Raw genomic sequence first — 22,514 nt, forward strand, 5'->3', positions numbered from 1 at the left:
AAACTTACTAATCATGCCACCAGCTACAGTACTTCTGAATAGAGAGGGAAGGGATGGAGAGCTGGAGTAAAGGAGACAGAGTTAATGGAGACCAGAGAAGTCCATCTAGCTGGAGAGGGCCCAGCTGGAATATTCAGTGTTGTTTTTTCAATTTGCACATTGCCTCTGTTTGGCAGTGCATGAGGGGTGCAGGGTGGATACATCGAGAACAGGATCAAAGCTCCAGATTAGAAGACCAATGGACAAGACAAGGAAAATATTTATACAAGGTGAATGTTCCTTAATAAAGAGAGCTACTGATGAGTGGAGTTAGATGTGGAAGAAGGAGATCAAGATGTTAAAACTTTGTCAGGTTGGTACTGTGAGCTTGGATCCAGAGTAAATAGCTTTCATTATGAACGATGACATCATATTTTTTTTTAAAAAACACAGGAAATCCAAATAAAATCACATTTCTCTCTTGCATCTTTGTACCCACAATATTTGATGCAAAGATCACATTTCATTCAAAGGAGCGCCTACCTCAGCCTCTGGAATATCACCCTACCCAGGCACGTTAACGAGTAACCAAAAACAGTGTCTGTGTTCACATTCAACATCTTCTGGCTGGAATTTTCACCATCTAAACAGTCATGCAAGCCTAAGACAGAAAAATAAATGTTAAATAGCACTGATTTCATTTGTGTAGGATGAAGGCTTCAATAACTGTTCATCTGAATTTATTACTGATAGAAAATCTGATCAAATAATGTTCGCATTAATGTTTAAATGCTGCTCTGTAAAACTAGCACTAATAGCTCACTAAGTTATTCAAAAAGAAATAAAATAAAAATTCTAATTATAGAGGACAACCAGTCTTCTGGAAAAGACGAGAGATATCATGGCAAATCTATGTCAAAAAGACAGTATCTCACGTGAGCTATTAAGGATCTGCCAATAAGTAAAAGGCAGCAGGTAAAAGATAGGTTTAAAAAATCACGAAAATGCACATACTTGGGACTTGCTTATTCCAAACCAGACCGTGTTTACAATTCCCAAGTTGCATGATTCACTCATTTTTTTTTAGATATTCTCTCTTTTAATAACTATTTTATACTTTCCCTTTAAAAGAAATGACCACCACATGCACCATATAAGAGGTCATAACTAAATAAAAATCCTGGTTTATCAGAACAATTCATAATTTAAAAAAAACTAAATTTAGATATGCAGCAAGCTAAGAGGCCCTTTCGGCCCATGAGCCCATACTGCCATATTACACCCAATTACCCCATCCCCCCAGTACGGTTTTGAAGGGTTGGAGGAAACCCACACAGACACAGGGAGAACATCTTTAAAGACAGCACCGGATTTGAGCTCTGGTCACTGGTGTTGTAACAGCTTTGCACTAACTGCTATGCTACCCATGCCGTCCTCTTGTTCAATATCCAATAAAATTCGGAGTGCTTTCCGTATTTCTGAATGGCAATATTCATGGATTATGAAGGACCTCAAACATGAAAAATTACAGCACAGTACAGGCTCTTCAACCCACTATGTTGTACCAGCCTATATAAATCTAGTCAACAATCTAAACCTTCCCCACTTCACCCCCAAAAACCCTTTATTTTTCTTACATCTATGTGCCTGTCTAAGAGTTTTTAAATGTCCCTATTGTACCATCCTCCACCACCACCACCATGACAATGCATTCCAGGCACCTACTATCTTAAAAAAAAAGTACCCTTGATATTTCCCCTAAACCTTCCTCCCCTCACCTTGTATTTGTTACTGTTGCCCCAGGGAAAAAGGCTGTCCACCCTATCTATGCCTCTCACAATCTTGTAGACCTCTATAAGCTTCTTTTCTTCCTTCTTCACTCCAGAGGTAAGGCTAGCTTTGCTCACCTTGCCTCATAAGACACATTTTCCATCCTAGGCAACAATGGGCTAAATCACCTCTGCAACCTTACACATCCTTAAACACAACAGACGTTAAAAATAGAACACAGAGGGTCTCAAGATAAGCAAGATAAATATGCAGTTGGATCCCAGGTGGGATTGGATTAGAAATTGTGACTTCAAAAGAGCCAAACAGATATCTTTCTTCTAAGTAATTAAGAAGTAAAGAACTTGGCCTCGATTTGGATGAAGCACAAAAAAGATTTATTATGATAGCCTTAGCTGTAGCAAAAAAATGTATTATGTCAACCTGGAAATCAGAAGATAGCCTGAGAATACAGCAATGGTACATAGAAATTGGAAAAAATAACATATAATTTAAGAAATAACATCACAGTATTCAAACATATTTGGGAACCGTACATGGAACACAACAGAGAGGTCCTACCGCGGACCTCCACCCCCTAAAATGACAGGATGAGAAGAAGACTAAATGAACTGACCCAATGTGTAAAAGTAGATGACACAATTTTCTTGTTTATTTTCATTGTGTGATGACAATGTTTAATGAGTTTAACATATTGTATATGTTGGGTGGGGAGGGGGGTGAGAAGGGAGGGGGAAAAAAGGGGAGAAAATGACACTGTATATTCAAGAGGGAAATGTTTATGTGTATTTTGGTCAATATGGTTCATAGTGTGAAAAATTTTTTAAAAATTAAAAAAAGAGCCAAACAGTTATACAATAGCTAACATGTTGAGATGACAACCAGCAATTTTGCAGTGAGCATCTGAAGACATAACCACTCCATTGTAAAACAATGTGGATGGACAATGTTTTACAATACCACAGACTGCATTATCCCATTTGTGACTTGAGGACCCAAAGAGCCTCTCCTCTCTGATAAATGGGCTGAACAATTGACCAAATAAAATGTTTGAAAATACAGAGATTTTGTAGGGAAGGTGCACTTGCAGGGATATCAAAACTAAGAACCATCAATTAAATTTAGCATGGTAACAGGCCCTACTGGCCCACAAGCCCAAGCTCTCCAAATATACTAATTAACCTAATACCCCTGTACATTTTTGAAAGGTGAGAGGAAACCCACACAGACACGGGGATAACATACAAACTTCTTACACAGTGCCAGATATGAATCGCTACACTAACCGGGCTGCCTAAATATATAAAAAAGCATTACTGCAAATGCTAAAAATGTGGGGAAAAAAACAGAAAATAATGGAAATAATCACTAAGCCAGGAAAAATGTTCCAGTTGTGGCTGCCACCCCAAACAGGAAGTTTGTGATGATCCACTGCCAGATATACTCAGAATCCTGAACATTTACAAATATTTATGCCCCAAATTATGATAACAATAAAATTACACAGGATATATTTTAAAAGTAAGTGATGGGTGAAAATATTTTGATTGGAGGGGATTTTAATTTTTGTCTGGATCCAGTTATGGTCCAGTCAGCAAAGAAAGTAACCAAATGGCTAAATCTATACTGGACTTTATGAAAGATTTAAATCTAATTGACATCCAGAGAAGACTGAATCCAAAAGAAAGATTATTCTTTTTACACCAGACAACAAGATTCCTATACTAGAAGTGATTTATTTTTGGGATCAGCTCAACTGGAGGGTGGGATAGTAAGATCATGCACCCTTGACGTTATCCATTATAATGCTGGTCAAACAAACCATGATGAACAGATGATGCTTAAATACACGACTATTGGGAAAACCTGAATTTTATCATTTTGTTGGAGCTCAAGTTGAGTTGTTCTGTGACACGAACTGCCCCTCTACTGAAGGCAACTTCTTAATTTGCGATGCTTTGAAAGCTTATTTAAGGGGAAAATAAATGGATATACAAAAAGTATAAAAAAAGAGACATGATGGAAGTTCTTGCTTTACAAAAGGAGATAGCTGAATTGGAAAAAGATTACCAAAGGGTATGGAAGAGAAAAATAGAAATTTGATGAATAAGAAACTCAAATCCAACACATTGGAAACAAACAAGACAGTAAAACTAATTTTAAGATCTAGGTAGCAGTTTTATGAACTGGGGGAAAAACCCTTAAAATCTTGTCCTGGCAAGTAAGGGCAGAAGAAACCTCAAGAAAAATTAATGTGATCCAAACAATGGAAGGAAAGATCTCATATAAAACAAAAGAAATATATGAAACATTTGAAAGATTTTATAAAGAATTATATAAATCTAAATTTGGGAAAGATCACACAAAAATAAACGAGTTCTTGGGTCCATTAGAGCTACCAAATTTAGATGCCCATTTCTTAAATGAAGAGATTACAAGAATTTTGAGCTCTTTACAAGTAGGGAAAACACTAGGGGAGGATGGTTTCCCCACTGAATTCTATGAAGAATTCAAAGATCTTCTAATGCCCCTTCTTATGAAGGTGGAGGATCAAGTGGTGGAGACATTATACTCTCTCCCAAAATCTTTCTCAACCAAAAAAAATAGGGATCCCTTAAACACTTTTTCAAATTATATTGATAACTTACTGAGTTTTTATTGAAAACAAATATTGATTCACCATGTCAAATTCAAAGGAAGCGGTGGGTGAAGAGCAGAAGAACTGCAAGTTTGTTCAAATAGTTTAACAAAATAATGAAACTGCTACATCGAAAGCTCATGAGGTCATGAATCTTCAGCTGTGAAAAATATTTATGTATGATTCGGAAACTGGAGTCTTCTGAATTGATGGGAGTTATAGTAATTAATTTATTTCGACATTGCATTAGATAAAAATAAGAAATACTCATTGATGTTTTATTTAATGGAACAACAAACTGAACAAAGTATAGAATAAAATCTTAACTAAATAAGTTTCTTCGTAAAATGCAATCATACTTGTATTACATTAAAACATGCCAATTCAGTTGCATTAGCCATGAGAAATAGGCTGTGCCAAAATTATCTTGAAACAGTTTCAATTTTACATTTGCACAAGCGTTCAGTCCACACATAAAAATTTGCACGAGATTTTTGCGCACCCTGGCGACTAAACATTACTTTTGAGATGTATGGATTTTGATCCCAAAATCTTCACATCATCCTTATATGTTTGCACTGCGTATTACACCCCAAATATAGATCTAAAGTGGTTGTCTTGCTACAGATTGGACTGTGAATCAAAATCTTTTCTGATCTTACACACATTACATGCACATATACTTAGAATTTGAAGGGGGTTAAGTTACTAGTAATAAGTTAAAGTTTGATCCTGTTTTTATGTTTAAAGAAAACTAAAAATGACTTTTTTTTTTAAGAAAACATTTGTCTTGGTGAATTTCTATTACTGCTGGGTTTTGGGGTCCTCTGGGCTTGTAACAATACATACATCAAATATTAATCATATATACACTACATTGTGTTTGATTTTCCCCCCAGCTTCCCCCTAAAAGTCAACAAAACAAAATAGGAAATAGAAAGATTAGGATATAGCAAGAAGAAGAAAGTGAGGATTACCCCAGAAATATTCTTCACAGCACGATATCATATATGTACTTTAATATTTCTCAGAGGATCATTATAAAAAGGTTAATATCTCTAAATTAACATTAAACAATAAATGCAGGCATCCATTTTAAAAAAGTAATCTCATATTAACCTCGTTATATCTCCTAGTATTCCTTATCAATTAATTTAATTAAATATAAATAAACTACCTTCTTCCATTTATTAATATATTGTAGCAGGTTGCTACAGTTATAGCTCAAAGTATGGCTTGGTTATAGCTTGAAGTTATAACAAGAGAGAAGACTCAGATGAAGGGAGTATAGTCTTGAGTTTATTGAGATGCAGCTCTGGCTTTTCTAGACAGCCGGCCACGTCACCATGTCACGTGGCTTGAGTGGAGCTGGCTGCCAACTGGCCAGCCCGGATCCACAGGCCCAAATTGGACCCCTGCGATCCGCTGAAGGCGTTTGGTTGATTCAACCGCTATTACTGCGGCATATGGGAACAGGTCTCCCATCCTACATGCTGCTTGCTTGATCGCCGCGTTCGATATTTCCTGTGTCGGCCCATAGACTGTGCAGCGGGCCGCTACAATATATCAATATACTATTCCTTTGTATCTGCCCTAACTACAAATCTCCTCCAATAATTAAAATCTTTACTTCCAAGTTGCTCTCAACTTCTCTTGAAATCCAGATATAAAAGTAAAAAATAATAGTAAATTTAACCATAGTATTAATTAATACATAATTGATAGTAAGTTATCCCCCCCCCCCCCACCTTTACTGGCGATGTTTCAATTTACACAGCACCACACCCCTCTATTGTTCAGTGTGCAGTGTCTGCCACTAAAAGGCACACAATCAGAGGCCCCCAGACCCTGACACCCCTAACCTCCCAGGTATCCATATCTTTTAATAATGTATCAAACTTAATAATCAAATTACGACAACCAATAAATTCTGCTGCTTATTTACAATCTGGTAAAAAAATATCTTGTTGCCATCAGGCAATGAAATCATCAACATAGCTGGGTAACAAATTTGTATTTTTTTTCCCCCAAATGGTCTTCTTAACTGAATTAAACTCCTTTCTTCTGGTCACCAATTGTGTACTAATATCTGGGTAGAAGAAAATCTTTGATCCATGGTATTCAAGTGGGTTCTTGTTCTTGCTTTTTCAGACGCCAAAGCTAAGATTTTTTTCTTTATCTTGATATTTAAAACGTTTAACTACTATAGAGCGAGGCTTTTCATCTGGTTGTGATCGTGGCCTAACGGCTCTATGTGCCCTTTCAATTTCAATAGGTCTTTCAAATTTGTTCACCCCCAGAACTTTAGGTATCCATCTTTGCAGGAATTGAATCGTATCTTTTCTTCTCCCTCTTTCAATCCAACAATTTGAATGTTATTTCTTCTACTAAAATTTTCCACAGTCAATTTTTTCCAAACATCTCTTCCTTCCAACAATCCCTACTATAACTTCATTCTCCAATAACCCCACTCTCTCCTGTACATTTTCAACCTTTGCTTCCCCTTTTTTTAACCTTATGATTTATTTTACCCACATCTTGCATTTTTTCCATATCAGCTGTCAGTTTGATAAACTTGGAGGATTCATGATTTACTTCAGTCCTCAGATCTCATATTTCCATCATATGTTACAGTATTTACCAACAACCCCCTCAAGTCCCTTTAAATTTACACTCCCTGTAGCCTTTTATATAACCCCATACTTAATTTGCTCTTGAGATTCTTGTTTCTCCTCTTATTCTCCTGTTCTGTATCTTCATCGTTATCATCTTCTGGCTTCTTCTCTTCCTTGCAAGAAGCTCTGTTTTGTAAGGACTTTTATCAAAGCTAGTCCTTCCTTAAGTGGACTATGCATGTGTACCGATTCGGGCATGTGCAGTGGCTCACTTTCTTCTTGTCCAGTGCCATTTGTTCCATATATATTATATTGTGCTGTGAAGAGTATTTCCGGGGTGATCTTCACTTTCCTTCTTTTTGCACCTGCAAGAATCCCCTCCATCTCAGCCCAGGTCCAGGCTCCTTCTGTGATGGAGACTTCCCTTTGAATTCCTTGGAGATGCTTCTAAACGGTACAACAATGGTTTTTTTCTTATTTGGAAACATCTTAAAAGGAAGGTATGTGGCGGCCCTTCGCAGCTTCCCCACGGGGCCTCACAAAATGAAGGATGAACTCGACTATCCAGCAGGCTGCACGAGGCCCACAGCGCTGCCCTCCAATCGGCCACAACCAAAAGAGCTTAACTGGCCTATCAGGGAAAACGGATCACAAACACAGCAATCAATGCTGAGAGGGTTTTGACCACGTCCCTCAGCTTGAGAATAAAAGCAGGGCTGTGAGCCCAATAAAGCTCAGTGTTAACTCCACTCAACTGGGTTTGTGTCATTCTTTCTGAGAACAGTGTGTTCTTTCTGAACTAATCTGCGTGCAGCTACAACTTTTCCTGTGCTATAGGCTCTGCAGAGCCATAGCTTGTAGCAGCCAGCTACAAGTATATTATTCTTACCATGTTTCTTCCTGATTTTACTTTGTTTTACTTCATTTAAATATTTTTTCCCTGTTTTCCCAGGAGGGTTGGAATCCCACTTCCTACATCTTCTGAATCATGTGACTTCTCCATTCCTTTTTGTTCATATCATTGCTGTTGCTTTTATGCAAATATGCCTAATTTCACTGAAAATCCATAAGTAGCACTTTCATGGGCTTCAAACATGTCAACTGCACATTATTTTTCGTGTTATGGCAATTATACACAATCTGCCCACCAAAAATCGGTGCAGTCAGTCAGAATGCTCTCTATGGTACATCTATAGAAATTTTCAAGTCTTTGGTGAAGCATGCATCATACCAGATCACCTCAAACTCTTCACAAAGTATAGCCACTGGAGAGCCCTCTTAGTGATTTCATTGGCATGGAGGCTCCCGGTCAGATCCTCAGAGTTGTTAACAGCCATGAATTTGAAGTTCTTGACCCTCTCCACTGCTGACTCCTCGATGAGGACTGGTTCACATTCTCCTGATTTCCTTCTGAAGTCCACAATCAGCTCCTTAGTTCTGCTCATGTTTATAGATGACATTTGAATTGTGCCTAGACATACAGTCATGGGTGTAGAATGAGTAGAGCAGTGGATGAAACATGCATGCTTGAGATGCACCTCAAGGTGTGTTGATTATCAGTGAGGAGGAGACACTGTTTCCAATTCATACCAACTGTGGTCATCTGCTGAGGAAGTCTAGAATACAGTTGCAGAGAGAGGTGCAGAGGTCAAGGTTTTGGAGCTTGTTGACCAGCACTGAGGGAGTGATGGTGTTGAAAGCTGAACTGTAGTAAATGAAGAGAAGCTAGATGTTGGTGTTGCTGTTGTTTCAGTGATCCAGAGCTGAGTGAAGCCAGAGAGAATGCATCTGCTGTGAAGTTATTGTGACAATAGACGAATTGTAGTGGGTCCAGATCTTTACTTGGGTATGAGTTAATTCTGGCAATGAACAAGCTCTCAAGGCATTTCATTACAATAGATGTGAGTGCTACTGGACTTAAGTCATAAGCCACTTTCAGGTGGCCACAAAGCCCGACAGTAAAGCCACACAGAATACTCCTGAGCGGCTGTCAGGTGGCCATCTGAAACCGGAAAAGCCGGCCAGGAGGGTTACTCACCTAATTCTTCTCTGAGAGGTATAACTATCCTGCTCGGTGTATCGATTGTGGCAGCTGAAAACAGCCGGGCTTCCAGGAGGATGACATCGTCAGCCATTGACTCCATAGACAAGGAAGCCAGACAAAAGTAGACTTCTTCAAATTTTATTTCATAACCTCTCCCGCTGCCAGTTCCCCCCCCACCCAACCTCACCCGCCCGACTCACGTTGCCGCTCTCACCCCCCTGCCCGACTCCCGTTGCCGCTCTCCCCCCCCTCGCCCGCCCAACTCCATTGCCACTGCTGTTCTCCACCCCTCACCCTCGCCCGCCTTTCTTCCGCTGCCACTTCGGGGGTGGAGGTGGAGGGTGTGGGTGGGGAGAAAGGCAGTGGGAGTCGGGTGAGCGAGGGTGGGGGGGGAACCGGCAGCGGGAGTCAGGCAGGTGAGGTTGGGGGGGGGTCCGGCAATGGCAACAGGAGTCGGGCGGGCGAGGGTGGGAGGGGGAAACTGGGAGCGGCAACGGGAGTTGGGTGGGGAAGGGGGGGGAACCGGCAGTGGCAACGGGAGTCAGGCGGGCGAGGAGGGAGGTGACCGGCAGTGGCAACAGGAGTCGGGTGGGCGAGGGGGGGGGGAGGAGACCGGCAGTGGGAGCTATTTGTCAGGCATGCCTTGACACGCTGCTATGACGTGAGGTCAGCGTGAGCGGGACTAGGCACCTGTTCGGAGTAGCGGATTTTGCTGCTAGGCAGCTAGCAGTCAGCTGACACATTTAGGTGCCAGAAAGCCGTCCATTCCGTGGCCACCTAAACATGCCAGCTGGTCTCTTCTAGCCCCGCCTGCAGGCGCCTAATCTTCTATCAGAACACCTGAAAGCGGCTTGAGAGGCAGATTGATACCCTTTTGAAACAGGTGGGAACTTTCAACTGCGATAATGGGAAATTGAAACAGTCTGTAAACAATTGGTTGGTCCATACTGCTCGTAGCTTGTATCTTTACTGCTTCGCATTGATAGTCTTTGAAACAATTTCAATCCAACTGACACCAGTTATTGCTGGCACACAATCACAATAATCAATTCAAGCAAGTCACTTTCACCAGCAAACACACAACCAACTCCCTTCTGCATAATTTGGAGTGTCCTTGGTGCACAACAATATTTGTTCTGATTTAACAAAAAGCATTGTAAACCTTTTCAGTACACATCTAAACCTGTACAGACAGGCAGGCAGAATTCACATCAAAAATTCAAAGAAAATGCTGATATTGTAAATCTGAAAAAAAATGTGGAAGCATTAGCATCAGGCAATATCTGTGGAAAAAGAAAAAAATTAATGATTCAAGTTGACGATGTATCAATACAGTTAAAGGTGTTACTATTCACCTAGATGCGGCATGGCTCAAAGGTATTTATAGCACAAATTGCTGGGACAAGAAGAAAGGGGCAGACGACCAAATAATCTCTCTCTATCCCCACCCACCCCCAACTCTTATATTTGGCCATGTAGTGCAGATTGTGGAGGATCACGTGGTGGCCACCTGGTGGGAAGGTGGATTGTAGAATCACGTGACCTCTCCATCTGGAACCTGGTGGGAAGGTGGATTGTAGAGTCACATGACATCTGTCTGCAACCTGGTGGGAAGGTGGATTGTGGAGGCTCACGTGGCCTCTCCATCGGGAATGTGGATTGTGGAGGGTCACGTGGTCTCTCCATCGGGAACCTGGTGGGAATGTGGATTGGAGAATCACATGACATCTGTCTGCAACCTGGTGGAAATGTGGATTGTGGAAGGTCACATGGCCTCTCCATCGGGAATGTGGATTGTGGAGGGTCACGTGGCCTCTCCTTCGGGAATGTGGATTTTGGAGGGTCACGTGGCCTCTCCATTGGAAATGTAGATTGAGACGTGACCTCTCCATTTGGAACCTGGTTGGAAGACTCATCACCTGCCAATCAACTCTGCCCGCCCCTAGGTTCATACCTGACCATTGGCCTCTTTAATCAACTAGTAATTACCTGGGCGAGACCCTCCAGCTTACCACACTATAAAGTCCACCACATGCAGTAGATTTTGCTCTTTGGCACTGACACGAACCCTGCTGTGCACAACGCTGGAGGAGTTGTTGGTCAGGTATGCACTATATTGGGGCTGTGGTACACTGTGTAATTGTAGACAGCATCTGAGCTGCACCCATGTTAGACAAAGAATGGCATATTGTAGTCCTTGATTGTGATAAGTCTATAAAAGTTGCTTCCATAGGTAGTGTTAAGTCCGATGTGACTGGGTTGCACTGTGCTTGTGAGAGTGTAAGCAGTTACTGGTATTGGTAGTGTTAAATCTGCATTGTATTGTGTGATTGAGGTTACTTATTTGTGTTATCCCAGTTGCGATCCCCTTCTGTGTGTTTGAATAAAGATTCCGCCTGGGTTCAGATTCTCTATTCTTTGAACCCACTGAACTTTTCCCTTCTGACACAACAGGCCGTCTGTCTGTTTCTTGCTATTCCTGTGGAAGGGTTTTGACCTGAAGCATTGTCTGTCTATTGCCTTCCATGGATTTTGGGTGTTGTTCCAGTTTTACAGAATCTGCAGTCTCTCATGGACATTTATAGCATGTTTGGGTTTTATTTTTGCCCCAATATATGCTTTGATTGTAGCATTCTGAACTAAAAGTGGATATTATCTAACTCTTTGGATCTTTTTTTAAATTCCATTCAACTGCCGGCTCATATTCTCACATTTCATAACATGGATGCTTCCCAAATGAATTGCTCTACACCACACATGTCAAACTCTGGCCCGCGGGCCAAGTTTGGCCCACGATATAATTATATTTGGCCCGCAAGATAATTTCAAAAATGTATTAGAGGTGGCCCGCTGGCCGCCGCACCGGTATAGCGCATGCACAGTAATACAACAAATCCCAGAATGCATTGGCGTCAGCCTGCTAATCGCCCCCACCTCCTCTGTTTACGTTGCAGGGTCTCACCGTGGACTCTGGTTTTGGGGCCTGGCCGGTGTCAGGGGAAGCCAAGGCCGCTTCCCAGCGCCCGGAACTGGAGGCCTCGGGCCTAACCTCGCCAGGACCGTTGCCCACTCCCCCTCCCTGCCGCAGGCCGATCCGCGACTCACGGTGACGGGGCCGCTGATCCGCCGAGATGCCGCCCTGCAGCGAGAGCCGATGCCCCCGCACTGTCGTTGTCCAACCCGATCGCCCGCAAACCCCGCCCGCCCGCACACAGGCCTGAGTAAGGATTATGAACTTTAATCTCAGGATAAAATGATCTTCCAATAGTTTCATGTCACAGTGATAAATATATTCCTGGTTAAAAATGGTCCTGCACCTGGATACAAGCTCATTAGGCATAAAACTTGAAAAGTGTGTAAATCAAAGGATATCTGTACCAATGGAAAAAGGGCATGGCAAATAACCCTGCTAGAGTTCATGCCCACAATCAGTCACCCATTGGATTGTTTCAGGAATCATGTTATTCTCCCATATTCTCAATAGCCCTCAGATTTTACTATTCGACAGCACACTAGCAACATGTGACAAATCCTCTATAGAGAAATATTATTTATTGAATATTTTATTTCTCATTTGTTAATGCTTCTGGAAAGAGTTTATCCAAAACTATTATTAAACATTTATTTTAATAAGAAAAAGTTTAACATTACATATGTTGAAAGAAGAGAAAACATGCAGATGTTGTTGAAAATTTTCAATAAATATTTAGTTCGGCCCTCGACTTAGTCCAAGTTTTTAATTTTGGCCCTCCGTGAATTTGAGTTTGACACCCCTGCTCTACGCATTTGGCCTCTTAAATGGAGTAAACTGCTACTTCCATTTCTGATAGCAGTTTCCAACTTCATTAAGGACTTCCAACCCCTATTCAACATACTGTTTTCTGTAGTACTCAAACAGGCAGTCATGAAAGGATTGAAAGGATTGAAATACGAAAATTTGCAGGCAACTGTGATTGTAGTAAAAACACAGAAATGCTGGAAGAGTTCATCTGGAGGAGGTAAACATATTACCGACATTTTGGGCCTGAGCCATTTTTCCAAAGAAGTGCTGAGTTTCTCCAGCATTTTTGTGTTTTTATTCCTCTTGAAAGGACACCAGAGGGTGATGCTTCTCATTCTCTCTCTTCTTAGGCCTCCATCCTTTCACAGCCACAAGGCTTGCAGGCTGTCTGACTTTGCCATCCAGCTGACCTACTAATTTCTCATTGAACTCACTTGTGTTCATATGATAAAGCCATATAGAAGACAATGCTTCTATTGTGACTTCTGTGGACTGGTTTCCTGCCTACACCACAAAAATAAAATTAGCAAAACTTGCATTTCTCAGAACCATCCCCATACCAGTGATTATTCTGCTTGCTTCTTCAAAATGTTAATTACAGAATTCTCTCAGCTGTCAGTTCAGACATCCAGTGGATTTAAAAGGGTATTTAATTTGCACTAAGTTTCTTTCTCTATCCTAGTTGTACTTAAAAGGTCTCTTCAGGTGCTGAGTTAGAATTTAAAATGTCCCTTGTTCACATGCTGATAAACTCGAGGTTGCAAATTCTCACTAAAAGTATTGTCAGCAAAAACATCACCTTCCTCTTTAAGTGAAGGGCATCATTCATCTGCTCTGTCCTCTTGAGAAACCACAATATTCTCATTAACATCTCCATATGTGGTGGAGACCTCTTATTTCTCCCGTCAATTTCTGCTACGTCTGTGGACTGGAATCATCACTGCTCTCCCTGAGGAACCCTGATCCCTTTCATCTCAGACTTGGTTGCTGCTCTGCTATTTCAAGGAACAACATCCAAACTCATTGCCAATGCAGCATCTATAGATTCTTTGTTAAAACACAATGCTGGAGAAATTCAGCAGGTCGAACCGAGTACTTTATATAGCAAAGATAAAGAGACATAACCAACATTTCAGGCTTGACGCCTTCAAGGTTTGACCAATGTGTAGTCAGGCACCCAAACAAAATGGTTGGGGCAGGGGGAGCACAGACCCACAGGCAGGAGGCAATAGGAGGATAAGGGATGGAGGTCACACCAGAAAATGGGGAGGGGGGAAATGGAGAGGGAAGAGGATAGAGAGCTGGAGGAAAGAACATGGCCTGTTTCCATGCTGTAAACGGTTATATGGTTAAGAGAAGGATGGGGAAGAGAGGGAGAATGGGGAGTAGGCTAGCAGAAACTGGAGAAGTTGATGTTAATGCCATCCGGTCGGTGAGTTCCCAGATGAAAAATAAAGTGTTGTTCCTCCAGTTTACGGGTGGATTCTTTGCCACTGTTTAGATAGGTTTAGAGGCTTTCTTGTAGTTACTAACATTTCTAATTGCAAGCAATGTACAGTCAATTAAAAGCAAAGCTAGTTCAAAAGTATATCAACAGTCAAAAACAAGAGCTGCAAAAACATGGGAACATCTGGAAGATGCCTTTCATGTCGCACAACACCTTGACTTAGAAATCAATTCTATCACTGTCAAACCCTGGAACTACCTCCCCTGCAGTATTATGGATGCACACAGACCTCAAGGACTATAGTAATTCAAGGTTGCTCAGTCCCCATCAAGGAAATTAGGAATGGGCATTAAATGCTGGCTCAGCCTGAAAACCCCACATCCCTTAAAGCAGGGGTGTCAAACTCAAATTCACGGAGGGCCAAAATTAAAAACTTGGACTAAGTCGAGGGCTGAACTAAATATTTATTGAAAATTTTCAACAACATCTGCATGTTTTCTCTTCTTTCAACATATGTAATGTTAAACTTTAGGATATAACTTTAGGAGGATAATGTTACAGGTCAGGAGTATGTAGCTCAAGTTCACCCTTTGCTTGACCTGAGGGAATAATATTTGGTCCCTGTGGAGATGTAGTCAGCATTCACAGGCTGTGTCCATTTTGGCCTGCATCAGGACTCAGCATTTCCTGCTCATTCCTCAGGCTCTAGGCCTCTATTCACCCTCGACCCACCATCCCTCTACCTGACCAGTCCTTTACCCAACCTCTACTCACCCCTCACTCTACTCGCTCTGCCTCTACCCACCCCATCCTATACACGCCCCTCTACTGCCTCTCCCCTCAACATTATTCCTCCCTCCACCTGTCTCTCACCCTCTAATCACCCCTCCCCTACTCGCCCTGCCCCTCCCCTTTTACCTCCCCTATCCACCCCTCCTTCTACTCATCCCTCCCTCTAACTGCCCCTCGCACCACCATAACTTCCCCTGCCCATTACACCTCACCTACACCCTCTGCCCACCCCTGCTTACCCACCCACTCAGGCCCAGCGCACTGCCGATCAGCCTTTGCAGACAGCCACCATCTCTCTCTTCACGTGCAGGGCCGAACCAGCCGTCCCTGGGGTCCGCGCGGGTGCAAGCACTGAAGGCCGTGGCGACCGGGAGAAGTGTGCTCGCGCTGTGGGAGGGCCGTCCGGTGCCAGTCGCGCCAACAGGCAATCACAGGCGCTCGCCCATCCGCCGCACCGCTCAACAGGTGGGAGAAGTGACTGGTTATGCGGGGAGCCTTCCAACTGGCTTGCCGGCTGATGACATTGACAGACTACTCGTTACAATTTCTCGTGTTACAATGGGGAAGGATGTGCAATGAAGGGGGAGGATGGTGGGGGTGACATGACCAAAAAACAGCATCGGCTCTCGCTGCAGGGCGGGCCACCTCTAATACATTTTTGAAATGATCTTGCGAGCCAAATATAATTATATCGTGGGCCAAATTTGGCCCGCGGGCCAGAGTTTGACATGTGTGCCTTAAAGGAATGAAAAAATGCACATGGTACACATACCTTTTAAAAGGAATATACACAAAATAAACAAGTACTGACTCAGTTAAGGAGGGATCCTTAGCTTGATCCAAGAACAGAGTAATCCTCAAAGGAAGAGCGCAGCAAGTTAAATTTAAATTTAGACTTAGAGCACAGCGACAGGCCCTCACAGCCCACAAGCCGGTGCTGCCCAATTATACCCAATTGACCTACAACCCCTGTATGTTTTTGAAGGATGAGAAGGCACCAGAGCACCCAGAGGAAACCCACGCAGACATGGGGAGAAGGTACAAACTACTTACAAGGAGCAGCAGATTCAATCTCTGGTCGCTGGGCACTGTAATAGCATCGCACTAAGCGTGCTGCTGCCTCCTGTCCACATTTTGCTGTATAAAGTACATTGTTTGACCTGCTGAGATTCTCCAGCATTGAGTTCTCAGAATAAGGGGTACCTACCTAACAAGCAAACAGGAGAAATTTCTTCCAAGAGTTGTGATTCTTTAGAATTTTTCTTTTTAAAATATTTTTATTGATGTTAATAAATAACTTACACAAACAAAAAAAGGTACAATCAATGATATGGGCAGTTACACAAACTAAATCAGACATTTCACTTAACATTAACATACATAAATTGTGAATCATATCCATAATTCATATTCTAATGCAGCAAAAAAAATGGAAAAAGAAAATAGTAGAGGAGAAAGAGGAATTATATAAGGAAAAGCTGTAGAGATTGAATCATTGAATCCTGCAACTACCAGATTGTGCCCAAGAAAGGGAAAGGTATAACACACCCAATTCACAGGTATTGCTCCTACTCTGCAGTTTCAATATTTTACTTCCTAAACACAGGATACGTTGAATGCAGACTGGATGATATCCATTTTAACAGCAACCCTCTACAGTACAGTCATCGGGGGGCAGCAGCAATTATCAAAGACCCACATCACCCAGCACACGCTCTGTTCTCGCTACTGCCATCGGGAAAGAGGTGTAAGCGCCTCAAGACTCACACCACCAGGTTCAGGAACGGCTGCTACCCCTCCACCGTCAGACTCCTCAACCACAAACCCAATAGAGGCTCGTTTAAGGACTCTTAATTGTCCACTTTATTGATTTTCTTTGTTCTCTCTGCATTGCAAAGTTTGTTTACAGTTCTTTTATTTATTTACATGTTTACACTGTGTACAGTTTAGTTTTGCACTACAAATTAGTGGTAATTCTGATAAAGGAATCTCAGGGTTGTATGTGATGTTATGTGCTCTATGTACTTTGACAATAAATCTGAAATCTGATATCCAATTTAGAAGAACATTATATGACTCTCTTCAGAGGGTAACATGAATCTTAAAACCATATTTACTATTGCAGTCATTCTTTGTCTCCTACAACTGATCATTTTGATTCTAGTCCACACCACCATTCCTCTGACAATCCTTTCACTCTTAAGCTTACTTAAAGACCAGCTTTGCATTCTCTCATGTTACAAACCTAGTTTTGCAATTTTAGGGTAAATCTGCAGAGTTAAATTTAAAGAAACTGGGACAAGCTTGTAGATTAGTGAACAAATGACCGAGCAAGGCACAAAGAATCCTATCTGAACCATGATTCCAAAGTAGTGAAGCCATTCGATTTTTTTTTTTACCAAGCGTAACGAGATCTGGTAAAATGCTTACAAAGTGCAGTTAATACTCGAGGTCACATCTTATTATATTTCTCAGCTTGCTTTAAGGAAATTTTAGCTCTAATGGAAAATAGTGGCATCAACCTTCAAGAAAGCTTTAATAAAGATTCCTCATGAACTGGTCCAGCTGAAAGACATGCTCAAACTGACAATGAACAAGGCACCAGATTGAACTTGTGAAGAATGTTTATCAGGATGGGGTTCGGTGTTTTGTGGAGTGCTCCAGACCACAAAGTCAAGATCTCCCTCCATGTTAACTCGGCCTACGACATCACAGGCACCAGACCACTCTATCAAGGATACTTACAAGAGGCTGTGTTTTAAGAAAGCAGCCTTTATCCTCAAGGACCCCCACCACCCAGGCCATGCCCTCTTCATTCTGCTACCATCAGGGAAAAGGTACTGGAGCTGGAAAACGTGCATTCAATGGCACAAGGACAGCTTCTTCTCCGCTACCATCAGATTCCTGAATAATCAGCCAACCAAAGGCTTTGACTTTTCATGCACTATTTTTATTTATTGTTGTAAAGTGGTTTATATGAATGTTTGCACTATGACGCTGCCAGCAAACAACAAATTTTGTGACTTGTCCATGACAATAAATTCTGATTTCAGATTCCCAGAATACACCAGAGCTTGAAAATGACACGAACCCAGGAAGAGCAGCTTGTTTGGGAAATGCAGCATTATTTGGACAATATTCCAAATAATCTCACTTGTTTTGACAAAGATGCAAGTATTTCAGTATCTTAATAGTTTGAGGCTTGAACCTCAAATCAAACATATTTGAAATGCACTGAATCTAAAGATTAGTTGAAGAGAAACACTGCTCAGAGAAATTTTATTTCCATGCATAAGCTTGCTATCTTTGTAATGAGGTTTCAATATATTCTAGGTGCAATGCAGTAAAAAAAAGTGGGAAAAAAGTAGGTCATTCAGGTAGCATGCTGGAATGGCTTCAACCCAAGTAAATTTTTTTTAAAAAGCATACTGTACTGAAGGTGACAGAAACAAAAAAAAACTTTAAATAAGGTTCAATTGGCATTTAAAATTAGTCCAGAGACTAGCACATAGATCGAAGAGATATAAACAAGACACTTATACAAATACATCCATCACACTGGAACCATAATCACACACTTACGTTTGCATGACAATGCACTAGAAAAAACATGTAAAGATAATGCACCATCCTCTACTCCACCCAGTAGCCACAAAACTTTTAATTATCCTCTGCTTGCTTCACAGTAATTCACATGATCAGCTGAGATACTGCTAAAATGTGTGGTTTGGCAAATGAGGCAGGCCCCTCAAAGATAACTGGAAAATTCAAGATTCTACAGCTTTGGCAAGGTTGATAAGGTCTGGGTGCAAAACAAAAAACCTGTTGGAGAAAATCCAAAGCAAATAAAAGGCCTGTTCCTCCACACTGTTAATTATCTGTCCATTAAAACTGAGGTCCTCCATCAGCCAGCTCCCCACCATGACTACCAGCCCCCCCACATCTCCATTGGGCACACAAAACTCAAAACGGTCAAGCAGTTTACCTATCTCGGCTGCACCATTTCATCAGATGCAAGGATCGACAATGAGATAGACAACAGACTCGCCAAGGCAAATAGCGCCTTTGGAAGACTACACAAAAGAGTCTGGAAAAACAACCAACTGAAAAACCTCACAAAGATAAGCGTATACAGAGCCGTTGTCATACCCACACTCCTGTTCGGCTCCGAATCATGGGTCATCTACCGGCACCACCTACGGCTCCTAGAACGCTTCCACCAGCGTTGTCTCCGCTCCATCCTCAACATCCATTGGAGCGCTTACACCCCTAACGTTGAAGTACTCGAGATGGCAGAGGTCGACAGCATCGAGTCCATGCTGCTGAAGATCCAGTTGCGCTGGATGGGTCACGTCTCCAGAATGGAGGACCATCGCCTTCCCAAGATCCTGTTATATGGCGAGCTCTCCACTGGCCACCGTGACAGAGGTGCACCAAAGAAAAGGTACAAGGACTGCCTAAAGAAATCTCTTGGTGCCTGCCACATTGACCACCGCCAGTGGGCTGATAACGCCTCAAACCGTGCATCTTGGCGCCTCACAGTTTGGCGGGCAGCAACCTCCTTTGAAGAAGACCGCAGAGCCCACCTCACTGACAAAAGGCAAAGGAGGAAAAACCCAACACCCAACCCCAACCAACCAATTTTCCCCTGCAACCGCTGCAATCGTGTCTGCCTGTCCCGCATCGGACTTGTCAGCCACAAACGAGCCTGCAGCTGACGTGGACTTTTTACCCCCTCCATAAATCTTCGTCCGCGAAGCCAAGCCAAAGAATCCTGTACTCAACCTTCGGTTTTGACCTTCCAAAATGCATCACCTCACATTTATCCGAACTGAACTCCATCTCCCACTTTTCTGCCCAATTGTACATTCTGTGTATATCCTTTTGTACCTATGACAGCCTTCAACACAAATCACAGCTCCAAGGCAAGTGTCCATCCTTGCCACCACTCCTCTTCAACAAGAAGACCAACAGGCAACATTGAACTAAAAGACTGTTTGAAATTTACAATCTTGTATCATCTAGTTTCCTAATGTGGATCAGAGCAAATAGGAGAATTAGGCTATCTGGACTGCCTAGCCTGCTCTGCCGCATCATGAGATCATAGCTAATCCAGCCACGGACTCAGCTCCATCTACCCATCTTCTCCTCATAACTTGCAGTCATTCCGATATTATGCAAAGAAATCGATCCATAAATCGATCCAGGGGAACTCAGACACCGTCTCCCATCTAAAACCATAATAGTCATGATCTTTAGTGGACAAGAGCTTGCTTACTTAAGGCACAGGCAATTAAGCCCATCATGTCCATGCTAACTCACAAAGCAATCCGATCAGTCCCATTCTTTTACCTCTGAAGCATGTAACTTGTCCTCTTTCACATGCCCATCAGTATCCCCTTTGTTCTCTTGCCACTTACCTATACACAGTAAAAAAAACATGGTATCCAGAATTAAAGCAGCCGGGGGGGGAGGGGGGGAAAAGAGAAAAATAAATAGGTAAAGATGCACATTTAAAATTGACACACCTCGCCCTTAGTTCACCAATCATGCAACCATGTTATCTCAAGCAACTGGAAAATACACTTATCTGCCATCTACCAATCCCCATAGAATCCCCAAAGAAATGATTTCTTATTAATCTACCAAAGACCATATGATCTTTGAGAGGGAATTACATGCCTTCTCCAAGGATTGTCACCTTATCATGGTGGAGAAGCTTGTGTAGTCCTGAGAGTGAGGTCCCTGACAAAGAACAATCCAACTAAAAACCTCAATGATGGAACAGGTGGATGAAGTTACTCTGAGCTCAATGCCTATGAAGGCAGACGAAGGCTGCAACAAATCCATCATCTCCAATCATCATGGTTTCCATGTCATTGGAACTAGTTGGTTGATTAAACAAATACATGCACAGGCATCTTCGCTCGTTGGACCAATAAGACAAAGGCCATCATCCTCCACCTCGAGCGATAGCCACGACATGCCAAGATGTTTGACATTTGTGGTTGATAAATTGTGGAGAGGGTTCTAATGGATAGGATGTACAGGCAAGTAGTGATGAGGGAAAGTTAATATGGGCTTGTATGCAGGAAATATGGTTGACAATTTTGTATAATGTAAATTTATTTACAACATGATAAAAGTCGATTTTGGCCATTGAAACCCAGCCGCCTAATTAATCTACAACCCCATACCTTTTGGAGGGTGAGAAGAAGCTGGAGCACCCAGGGATAACCCTCAGTTCACAGGGAGAGCATACAAACTCCTTACAGACAGAGCTGGATTCAAACTCGAATCACTGGTGCTGTAATAATGATGTGCCAATCGCTACACTAATCATGTCACCTAGACATTTTTGAAGAGCTCACCAGGAGGAAGGTCAGACACATGGGATCCAAGGTGAGCTAGTGAATTGGATACAGAAGTTTGCAGATAGTGGTGGTATAGTGAACAGGAAGCAAGTCCTGGCCTTGTTTACTCACTAAAATGCATCACTTTTAAATCTCACAAGTGTGACAAGATACGTTTTAATAAGCAATTCTGGGTAGGACTTGCAGAATAATTGGTAGGGCCCTGGAGAGAATTATAGAAGAGACTTAAAGGTACATCTAAAGGTACATAGATAGCTGAAAGTGGTGGCACAGATAACAATTGTGAAGAAGGTACTTGGTGAGCTTGACTTCAACAGTAAAATAATTAAGTACAATTGTACAGAACACTGCTGCTGGGAAACATGCAAATTCAAGGATCTTACCAGGAATAAAAGGCTTGAATTGCAAGGAGAGGCTGGAGAGACTGAGTGATGATATACTGGTATACAAAATCATGAGGGGCTCAGATCATGCGAATTGTCAGTTATTTCCAGAGTCTAGAAGTAGACAGCACAGGTTTAAGGAGAGAGGGGAACGGATCTGGTGCCAAGTTGTTCTGTTGTTTAAAAAAGGCTCCAAAAGTAACTCTGGAAATTATAGGCCAGTGAGCCTGATTTCAGTGGCAGGTGAAGGCTGGTACAATTACAACATACAAAAGACATTTGGATAGGTACATAGATTGGAAAAGTTTAGATGGACAAGGTCAAATGCTGGCAAATGGGATTACTTCAGGTAAGCAACTTGTTTTTTTAAAGACCAGTTGGGTCAAAGGGCCCGTTTCTGAACTATAAAACTGACCATGTAGAAATAAATTAGAACACCCATTCTCTAGTCTAGGTGCTACATTACTTGCACTTCGATCAACTCAGACATACATGTGGAGGGAATGCAGAGTCCATAGATACAGCAGAGGCCAGGACAGTGCCAGAACCTCTGGTGTTATAAGGCCATTGCATAAATTGCTTTGCTACCATTCTACCCCTAGGAAAATGCCATTTTAAAATAAAAATCAGGAAACAGGAACTAACCCTGTCGTAGCCTTTCTCAATCTCACTA

At 42.0% G+C, this 22,514-nt stretch overlaps 1 protein-coding gene across 7 annotated transcripts in view; it reads right to left on the bottom strand.

The window, feature by feature from the left end:
* Positions 1–22,514, bottom strand: part of LOC138758575 (EVI5-like protein) — a 424,266-nt gene that overhangs the window by 337,144 nt on the left and 64,608 nt on the right. For 6 of the 7 annotated variants that reach the window (XM_069927716.1, XM_069927713.1, XM_069927717.1 and 3 more), the window contains one exon: positions 523–640. The exons of the other annotated variant lie outside the window; for it this stretch is intronic. The gene's annotated coding sequence lies outside the window, so the exon portion shown is untranslated. The remainder of the gene's footprint in view (positions 1–522; positions 641–22,514) is intronic. 7 annotated transcript variants of the gene reach the window in all.

Source organism: Narcine bancroftii, chromosome 3 (assembly GCF_036971445.1).
Source record: "Narcine bancroftii isolate sNarBan1 chromosome 3, sNarBan1.hap1, whole genome shotgun sequence".
Lineage (NCBI taxonomy): Eukaryota > Metazoa > Chordata > Chondrichthyes > Torpediniformes > Narcinidae > Narcine > Narcine bancroftii.